Source organism: Solanum tuberosum, unplaced genomic scaffold, assembly GCF_000226075.1.
Source record: "Solanum tuberosum cultivar DM 1-3 516 R44 unplaced genomic scaffold, SolTub_3.0 scf00151, whole genome shotgun sequence".
NCBI classification, from domain to species: Eukaryota; Viridiplantae; Streptophyta; class Magnoliopsida; order Solanales; family Solanaceae; genus Solanum; species Solanum tuberosum.
Genome location: NW_006239077.1, coordinates 177315 through 185571, shown reverse-complemented (window position 1 = coordinate 185571; position 8257 = coordinate 177315). Strand labels below are relative to the sequence as shown.

At 29.3% G+C, this 8257-nt stretch overlaps 1 pseudogene; it reads left to right on the top strand.

The window, feature by feature from the left end:
* The first annotated feature begins 969 nt into the window (after positions 1–969).
* On the top strand, positions 970–7987 carry LOC102590011 (protein DETOXIFICATION 32-like; annotated as a pseudogene).
* Positions 7988–8257: the final 270 nt, after the last annotated feature.

Here is an 8257-nt window from a genome sequence, read left to right as displayed (position 1 = left end):
ACAACACTTCTTTACCTATTCTCAATATTTCCCTACTCTTTTACTAAAATACAAAAATCCCTTATTTTCCCCCAACAACTTAACCGGATACTTTATTAGTTTAAGTATCCGCCCGTTATTAATTAAAGTATCCGCGCTGCTATATTATGCATCCGTCCGTTAATTAAGTATCCGTGCTGCTAACAACTTAATAATTTAAGTATCCACACTGCTATATTATGTATCCGAAAAACACTAAAAAAAAGATTTTTGGTAATTAATGAAAGAGTAGGGAAAGGAAGTAATTTCTTTCTTATACTATGTCATTTGCCTAATTTTTACAATTAAATATGATTTATCTTTTTCTAAACAAAATTAATCAGGCCCATAATCCATTTATCAAGAAATAAAAAATGTTTCATAGAAAGTTTCAGGCCTAAAAGTGCTATAAAAACCAAATTAAACAAATAAGGGAAAATAATAGTTTTAGTTCATGTGTTATTACCTTATCCTGGTTTTGGTCCTTGTGTTATTCGACTAAATATATTTAATCTTTAATTGAATAAAATGTGTAATTTTAGTCCTTATATCTAACTTGATGTTAACACCGCTAACTTTTGTCTCTTCTTTTTAATTATTCTTAAACAATCCCAACTCTGGAAACTGTTGCCATCCTTTTACTTTTTAAATCTTTTAAGTTAACACTTTTTAAATAATTTATCACAAATTTCCAATAAACTTGTAAAAGTTTGGAAATAAGAACAAATGGAAAAATTGTGATTCAATTATTAGTATATATATCCATGGCCTCGGAATAGCAAAACAGTTTTCTCCTTGCATGGTTGCCATTAACATCATAATATTGATATTCATCAAAGTAGATTATGGTGCAATGATAGGACTTTTCAACCCTTAATTAGGGGTCTCGTGTTCAAGCTCTGAATATGGAGAAAATCCTGTTGGAAGCACCACCCTCAAATATGTCCTGTAATGCGGAACCCAAATTTAAGCAGAGCTCCAATACAAGCATCGAACACCAGGTGAAAAATAAAAAAAAAGAATATTAAATCCGCTAATCGTAGATGTTTTGTGATCTTATTTCTTTTCTTCCGCTCATCTACTAATATTTGAGTGTTTGACTTCAAATTATTTGTAGATTAGAAGAAAAGAGACGAAAGAAGAAATTTGGTGACATTATTGCTTAGATTTTTTTTTTATTATTTTAGTTTTGATCCAAAAAAATATCTTTTTTATTTTTAAAATATCAAAAGTTAACCGTGTTAACTTTAAGTTATGTATAAGGACTAAAATTACCCATTCTATTTAATTAAAGGTTAAATGTACTTAGTCTAATAATACAAGGACCAAAATCACAATAAGCTAATAACACAGGGATTAAAACTATCATTTTCCCAACAAATAAAAAGGAAAGCAACAAAAAAAATATTGCTTCAACCCTTTCATCTACCATTTTGTCCAAGACAAGTTCTAAGCTAGAATCCATAAAGTTTATAGCTCAAAAGAAAGAAACAATGATCATGATTAATGAATGCTTCCCTCCTCCATGAATTGATATTTGGCTATCCAACTGCAAAGATCAGGCTTCAACCATATCTCAAGTCTATCATACATATATATAAAAATATTAATCATTAGTTTTAAAATCATTTATATCTCATATTATTCTCACCAATATGAAATTTATTTTTACTTCAAATCAATTTTTTTTATTATTTAATTAAGGTTTGATCAGTTATATGTTTTTAGAATAATTTTGTGATTGTGTGTTATGCGATTTTATAAACTATTGCTTATTTGATAAAATTGTATAAAGAATTGAGATAATTTTAATAGCTTTACAATTTATAGAATTATTATGTTTATGAAAAATCATACAATATAAAAAGTCAAAATTACATATCCAAATAAAACTTTAACTTCAAATGATGATTTCATATCACGCCAAACAGTTGTAAATAAAATTGGCTTTGGAGTTTGTACCATAAGATAGGAGACTAGAGAGAGTAGCAGATGTTAAATGTGTCTGCAAAAACGATGGTACCACATTGAGGAAATATTCGAATATCAGTACTCAAAAGTTTTGTGAAGAATATTGTGGACCTGTTTGGTTAGGGATGAGAATGGAGGAAAATAAGGTACCACTTCTTACTTCAATTACACCTTCAAATGCGATACATGATGTGGAAAGCTTCATAAAGGAATTCCGCTTCCGGACCTGCCATTTTCACTTCCCTTTGTCAATACTCATTAGGTGCTGTTACTCAAATCTTTGCTGGACATGTTGGAACCATTCAACTTACTGCTACTTCTATCTAGATCCTTGTTATTGCTGGATTTTCAGATGGAATACTGATACCTATTTTCTTAATTTTAGGGGCTACATGTTACTATTAGACTACTTTTTTGTAAGTATCCCAAATCAAATAATTTTGGGCAATTCTCCCCTCATTCATCTAGCTGCTTACAATTGTTTAACATATTTTTTCCGATTCAGTTGGGAATGGGAATCACATTAGCTAGAGACACTGTGTGGGCAAGCATATGGAGCTAAACAGAAAGATATGCTTGGAATTTACATGCAGAGATCATGGATAATACTGAACGCAACTGCGCTAGTTTTAATGTTTTTGAACATATTTGCCACACAAATTCTAAGATTAATTGGGCAACAAGAGAAAATAGCAGAATGGGCAGGGCAATTTTTGTTATGGATGATACCAATGGTTTTTGCTTATGCCTTTTGAGTTTCCTATCATGAAATTTCTTCAAGCTCAAAGCAAAATTATGACTATGGCCGTCATAGCTGGGGGTATGCACACTTTGTTAACTTGGCTATTTATGTTGAAATTGGGATGGGGTTTGGCTGGTTTCTAAATTGTTCATGGTGGTTTATGGTGACTGCAAAAATGATATATATTTTGTGGGGGAATTCATGTGGTGATGCTTGGTCTGGATTTTCATGGGAGGCCTTCAAAAATCTTGGGGGATTTGTTAGATTATCTCTTGCATCTGGGGTCATGATATGGTTTGTTACTCTCATTGGATCAATTTTATAGTGAGTTAAAGTATCATTAGTTATACATAACATAAAAAAATGTATAAAACAATGTACTATTAATACACAAAGCTAATGCAAACATTATTTTTGTTAGTACACTCTGAGTGTGTGTATATAACACTGATACACACATTTGGTCTAGTCAATATTAAAGTGTGGTTGTCAAACTAATGAATTATAGTTTAGAAGTGTTTCTCACACTTCCAATGTAGGTATGAACACAAAAAAGAATAGTAATTAGTTGTGTTTCTCGCACTTTCAATAGTTTAAATATAAAACTCATAAAAAAGAACAATTTAAATATGTTTTTGACATTTAACTCATTTTATGATAATATTGCTAGGTCATTAAATTTGTTTTTGACAAATATTTGCGTTGTTTACTGTGAATGCATGCAGCTTAGAACTTTTGGTATTTCATGTCCTCGATTATCGTGGCAGGATACGTTGAGGATGCAGAAATCGCGGTCAATGCTACTTCTATATGGTTTGTTCACTCACCCACTCCCACTACTTTCAATTTACCTTTTTCCGTTTCAAAAAGAATAAGTATATATATATATATATATATATATATATGTGAAATTTTTTATTTTATTGTTGTTTACCTACAACTGACACAATATAAATTGTAGTGAAAACATAGCAGGATGGACGTTCATGTTGTATATTGGATTCAATGCTGCAATAAGGTATGTACTTTTATTTAGTAAATAATAAATAATATAAAATCTAAGAGTAAAGTGTGTAATTATTTTTATTTGAGCAGTGTAAGAGTATCAAATGAACTAGGAGCAGGACATCCAAGAAGAGCAAAATTCTCAGTGTTAGTGGTCTCAATCACTTCACTTGCAATTGGTGCAATTCTTATACTTGCATTCATTCTTACAAGAAGACAATACCCAATTTTGTTCACAAACAATGCCAAAGTACAGGAGATGGTATATGATCTTACTCCTCTATTGGGACTAATTCTATTCGTCAACACACTCCAACCTATACTCTCTGTTTTATGTATTTTATTATTAAATTACAATATTAGAATATATATACTAGTGAATATAAATCGACAAGAAAATGGTATATGATCTTACTCCAAAGGATAGCTCAAAAGTCACTTTGTCACTGTACTGCGTGTTTATTAAGAAATCATTATTCCTCTGTCATCATTTTTTAATTAACACATCTATTAAGAAATAATAATTGACATAATGAATTTACCATTTTACCGAGTTAATATCTTAAAAGATCACTCAACTTTCACAATTTATCTAATAAAGTCATTAAACTTTATTTTGTATCAATAAAATAACCCAATTTAGATCTTTATATCAATAAAATCATCCAACTAAATTTATCACTCTTCAAGAAATTTCTAAAGAGAAGTATGCAGCAATGACATGAAAGAAGTAGACAAAACAATTTTTTTATGCCATGTAATATGAAGCTCAAAAAATAAATAAAATTAAAGAAAACTCATTAAGAAGTCAGTGAAAATGCTCTGCTCTTGCTCAAGTTATAATGGCCAAAACAGAACTCTGACGTCATCTATTTGAAGTATCTAATCTTAGCTCTGCTCTCGTTTCAAGTGATTAGAACTAAAATGTTTCTGTTAAAACTCATTAAGGTTCAATCATTAACTTAATCTTCTCATTTTCTAATTAGAACTAAAATGTTTCTGTTATATATACTAGTGAATATAAATCGACAAGAAAATGGTATATGATCTTACTCCAAAGGATTAGCTCAAAAGTCACTTTGTCAGTGTACTGCGTGTTTATTAAGAAATCATTACTCCTCTGTCCCTAATTACTCATCATTTTATCTCTATTAATTATGAAGTGGATGAATTAAAAATTTAGAATTTTAAGAAGTTTTATTTTTTTTCAAAGTAATTAATTGAGAATATAATAGGTAAATTTTTTTTGTCCTTTCTTGATTTGTAGAAATGGACAAGTAATTGAAGACAACTAAAAAAGGCAAAATGGACAAATAATTAGAGACATAAGGAGTAATAAAATTGATTAATTGACATTGTATTCATTGACTACATTGTATTCATTGACTTTGCACATTTAAATTTTTTTTAATAAATAGAAGGGTAGTTTTATTATATCACCATTTGAATATATTACCTCCGTCTACTTTTAATAGTCATAGTTTTTTCTTTTTTAGAATCAGACTATAAAAACTTTTATTAACATTTTATGATGTATTTTTCATCATATCGATAAGCAAAAAATTGCAATTTATAATACTTTTCTTATAATTTTTGAATATCTAATTTTTTTTGTTGAAAATATTGAATTAATATAATCTAATTTAACTTTGAAGATTAGTCAAATTGACTTTCGAAAAGCGCAACTAACATGATAAATAAAAATGAACGGATGAAGTAATAAATACAATGTCTTGAAAAATATAATAAGAAAATAACTATAATTAATGATAATAGTAAATTAGGAACTAAGTGTAAGTTATTAATTGATTTCAAAAAGTGGACATGTATTGTTGGACATACCAAAATATTATTGTGGACAATTATTGTTGGACGAATGGAGTAATTAGCCTTTTGAAAAAAAAATTGAACCTTTAAAATTTGTTTAAATTTTGAGTTAAGTGTTAAAAACACATCTAAACTATTCACTTTTTTTGAGTTTCATATCTAAATTATTGAGATTGCAAGTTTCATACATAAACTATCACTTACTAGTTTGAGAAATACACCTCAATGGTGTATGTAATACACTCTCTCTTTTATTTGCAAAAAACATTACCACATGGATAAAATATTCCATATTGACAAAAACTAAATAAATTAATACTAGTTAAAAACTAAAGATTAAAGTACTACCATAAAATTTAACATTTTTTTCTCACCCTACTCCACCATTTCCTCCTGCGTCCTTTTATTTTTCAAAATAACTTTTAAAAAATCAAACCTTACCCCTTCCCCCACTCGTTCCTAGAAATTTGTTTGATAAAATTTAATTCTATCCCAAATAATCAAATAATATAAGACAAAATTTTTTAATAAAATGTCCATCTAATATTAAACGGAGTTAGTAATATATTATGTGGATTTTGTAGTCGATTGAAAAGTGTTTTTCTGCAAAGAATAGACCTGTGATTTATGATATTTCATTACTCTCTTCGTCTGTGATATTCTTTCCATTTTAATTCGTTTCAAAAGGAATATCACTTTATAAAAAATATAAAAAAAGGAATATCACTTTATTAGTTTATTATAATTTTTTTTTTAAAAATAGTTTTAACTTTCTCTTTATTTTTAATGAGATAATTTATAACTACACAATATCTAAGGATTGTTATAAATCACAATATTTTTTTTAAAATAAAATAAAATAAAAACATCATGTCAAATCAAATGATGCCATATGGAATAAAATAGAGGGAAAAGTAAATTATATGTATCATGTGAGTATCAAGAAGATTGAAGAATATTTCCGGAGGGAATGAACTAATTCTATATGATATTCTGAGAAATATATTTAAAGGAATGAATCAGTCCTTAGTGATATTCTATTTGTATATGATATATACTAGGTGGATATTGCAGTGTATTACAATGGTATATTTCAATGACTATTGATATATTAGTTTGCAATATGATTGTATAAGTTATTTTCTAATAATTGCTATAGTAGAAAAAATAAATAAGAAGATATACTATGTAGGTTATCCTTTTTATGGATATAGAAAAAAACAGAAAAACAAAATTAAAAGAAAGAGCCTAAATGGTGGGTAGAATTAGATTATGGAAAAAACAGAAAATAAAAAAAAAAGACAAAAGATATATTATATCAATTATACTTTTTCAAAAAAAAGGTGAATGAATATTTATTTATCAGTTATTTTTTAATTTTATAAGAAAGAAGAATATGAATGAAATTAGATCAATAACCACTTTTTCTTGTTCTAATAGAAAAAATATTACCGCCGTTAAAATCTAGTTTTGCCTACGCTTTCTGGTGGCAATGGCCACCACGACCACAGGTTCACCAAACCCAAAGTCCCACAAACCTACTTATGCAGGTCTTTCACAACCACAGACAGCCACTAAAAAATTTATTCCGCTAAAATCAATTATATATTTGCATGGAGAACCTAAAATTATTTGGGAACAAGAGGAGATCGAGCAGATGATTGTTAACGAAAATATTGAATATGTTATAATCGGAAAAGTTTCATATCGATGATCTGATATTCAAGATCTAAAAAGATTAATCCCTAAACAGTGTGAATTAAAGGGAGAGTGCAACTTAGTGTTGCTGAGCAACATACACATCTTAATAAGGGCAACTCTATTGGAGGGTTACATGAACTTACTGTCAAAACCTGCCTTCTACATTATGCACCGTAATTGGTTCCTTTGTTTTGGATTTCTCCTCTTTGTGATTTTCTTCATTCTTGTTTTCTTTTTTCGCCTATAATTCAGGGTGTTTACATAACACTGTTTTTCATTGTGTCCCTGTATCATACACGTCTTACAATATTTGGGAACATAGTCATACTTGATCTTTATCCATTTTTCAGTCATGGGTGTGTTTGGTAGGAAGGAAAACATTTTCCGGAAAATGTTTTCCTTCCTACCAAACACACCCATGACTGAAAAATGGATAAAGATCAAGTATGACTATGTTCCCAAATATTGTAAGACGTGTATGATACAGGGACACAATGAAAAACAGTGTTATGTAAACACCCTGAATTATAGGCGAAAAAAGAAAACAAGAATGAAGAAAATCACAAAGAGGAGAAATCCAAAACAAAGGAAACTGATGTGCACAAGGCGAATATAGGCAACACAGAAGTACATAACAAAGAAAAGGCCAAAGAAGACTTCCAGGAACAAAAAGTAGAAAAGAAGGGTGGAAAGGAAACACACAGGGAAGAAAGCCTTAGATAATGAAATGGAATAAGATGGGGTGATCTCCTCAAATAAATTTGAAGCTTTAGGGGATAAAGAAAAAGATGGGAAAGCAATACACGAATAATCCACAAATGAGCAGCAATAATGGACTAAAGAGTGGGTGGAGGAAACTTGCGGATTGAGCACTCCAAAGAGTAACAAAGGGGAGAAGTCTCAAATGGAGACAATCACGAAATCAAGGAATAAATGATAACAACATTCAGACATCTAGTAAAGCGAGGGAGAATGGGCAAAACTTGAGGGCAA